This window comes from Schistocerca gregaria, unplaced genomic scaffold, assembly GCF_023897955.1.
Source record: "Schistocerca gregaria isolate iqSchGreg1 unplaced genomic scaffold, iqSchGreg1.2 ptg000387l, whole genome shotgun sequence".
Classification (NCBI taxonomy): Eukaryota; Metazoa; Arthropoda; class Insecta; order Orthoptera; family Acrididae; genus Schistocerca; species Schistocerca gregaria.
Window position 1 is genome coordinate 5,723,883 of NW_026061829.1, and position 2,785 is coordinate 5,726,667.

The following is a 2,785-nucleotide window of genomic DNA, read 5'->3' on the forward strand; positions in this document are numbered from 1 at the left end:
TAGAACACAGATGAAGCTTCTAAGTTGATGTAATAGCCAGTAAGAAGTAGTACAATTCAAGTTTTAGGTACTGATTATTGACTTTTTAGCTGGCTTTGGTGCCTTGGACATAAGCTAGGACCTTAAGATTCTGCATGAAAGGAGGACTAGCAGCCGAGTTGCACGGGAGAATGTGAAAAGTGTTCATATGTAGTAAAAACCTGAGAAATCCGTCCGTTTTCCTCATTTGTTATCGAATCGACTTAAAGCCAGAACGTCACATTGGCCGCTCTTCTCTCTGAAACGGTTGTACTTATCGTCTGCAAAGCTATGTCGCGTGATGCGGTATGCGGAGACACTAAAAGCACCATAGTAGAACACAGATGAAGCTTTCAAGTTGATGTAATAGCCAGTAAGAAGTAGTATAATTCAAGTTTTAGGTATCGATTATTGACTTTTTAGCTGGCTTTGGTGCCTTGGACATGAGCTAGGACCTTAAGATTCTGCATGAAAGGAGGACTAGCACCCGCGTTGGATAGGAGAATGTGAAAAGTGTTCATATGTAGTAAAAACCTGAGAAATACGTCCGTTTTCGTCATTTGTTATCGAATCGACTCAAAGCCAGATCGTCACATTGGCTGCTCTTCTCTCTGAAACGGTTGTACTTATCGTCTGGAAAGCTTTGTCGCGTGCTGCGGTATGCGGAGACACTAAAAGCACCATAGTAGAACACAGATGAAGCTTCTAAGTTGATGTAATAGCCAGTAAGAAGTAGTACAATTCAAGTTTTAGGTATCGATTATTGACTTCTTAGCTGGCTTTGGTGCCTTGGACATGAGGTAGGACCTTAAGATTCTGCGTGAAAGGAGGACTAGCAGCCGCGTTGGATGGGAGAATGTGAATAGTGTTCATATGTAGTAAAAACCTGAGAAATCCGTCCGTTTTCGTCATTTGTTATCGAATCAACTTAAAGCCAGATCGTCACATTGGCCGCCCTTCTCTCTGAAACGGTTGTCCTTATCGCCTGCAAAGCTATGTCGCGTGATGCGGTATGCGGAGACACTAAAAGCACCATAGTAGAACACAGATGAAGCTTTCAAGTTGATGTAATAGCCAGTAAGAAGTAGTATAATTCAAGTTTTAGGTATCGATTATTGACTTTTTAGCTGGCTTTGGTGCCTTGGACATGAGCTAGGACCTTAAGATTCTGCATGAAAGGAGGACTAGCACCCGCGTTGGATAGGAGAATGTGAAAAGTGTTCATATGTAAAAAAAACCTGAGAAATACGTCCGTTTTCGTCATTTGTTATCGAATCGACTTAAAGCCAGATCGTCACATTGGCTGCTCTTCTCTCTGAAACGGTTGTACTTATCGTCTGGAAAGCTTTGTCGCGTGCTGCGGTATGCGGAGACACTAAAAGCACCATAGTAGAACACAGATGAAACTTCTAAGTTGATGTAATAGCCAGTAAGAAGTAGTACAATTCAAGTTTTAGGTACTGATTATTTACTTTTTAGCTGGCTTTGGTGCCTTGGACATGAGGTAGGACCTTAAGATTCTGCATGAAATTAGGACTAGCAGCCGAGTTGCACGGGAGAATGTGAAAAGTGTTCATATGTAGTAAAAACCTGAGAAATCCGTCCGTTTTCGTCATTTGTTACCGAATCGACTTAAAGGCAGATCGTCACATTGGCCGCTCTTCTCTCTGAAACGGTTCTACTTATCGTCTGCAAAGCTATGTCGCGTGCTGCGGTATGCGGAGACACTAATAGCACCATAGTAGAACACAGATGAAGCTTCTAAGTTGATGTAATAGCCAGTAAGAAGTAGTACAATTCAAGTTTTAGGTACTGATTATTGACTTTTTAGCAGACTTTGGTGCCTTGGACATGAGCTAGGACGTTAAGATTCTGCATGAAAGGAGGACTAGCAGCCGAGTTGCACGGGAGAATGTGAAAAGTGTTCATATGTAGTAAAAACCTGAGAAATCCGTCCGTTTTCCTCATTTGTTATCGAATCGACTTAAAGCCAGATCGTCACATTGGCCGCTCTTCTCTCTGAAACGGTTGTACTTATCGTCTGCAAAGCTATGTCGCGTGCTGCGGTATGCGGAGACACTAAAAGCACCATAGTAGAACACAGATGAAGCTTCTATGATGATGTAATAGCCAGTAAGAAGTAGTACAATTCAAGTTTTAGGTATCGATTATTGACTTTTTAGCTGGCTTTGGTGCCTTGGACATGAGGTAGGACCTTAAGATTCTGCGTGAAAGGAGGATTAGCAGCCGCGTTGGATGGGAGAATGTGAATAGTGTTCATATGTAGAAAAAACCTGAGAAATCCGTCCGTTTTCGTCATTTGTTATCGAATCGCCTTAAAGCCAGATCGTCACATTGGCCGCTCTTCTCTCTGAAACGGTTGTCCTTATCGCCTGCAAAGCTATGTCGCGTGATGCGGTATGCGGAGACACTAAAAGCACCATAGTAGAACACAGATGAAGCTTCTAAGTTGATGTAATAGCCAGTAAGATGTAGTATAATTCAACTTTTAGGTATCGATTATTGACTTTTTAGCTGGCTTTGGTGCCTTGGACATGAGCTAGGACCTTAAGATTCTGCATGAAAGGAGGACTAGCAGCCGAGTTGCAGGGGAGAATGTGAAAAGTGTTCATATGTAGTAAAAACCTGAGAAATCCGTCCGTTTTCCTCATTTGTTATCGAATCGACTTAAAGCCAGATCGTCACATTGGCCGCTCTTCTCTCTGAAACGGTTCTACTTATCGTCTGCAAAGCTATGTCGCGTGCT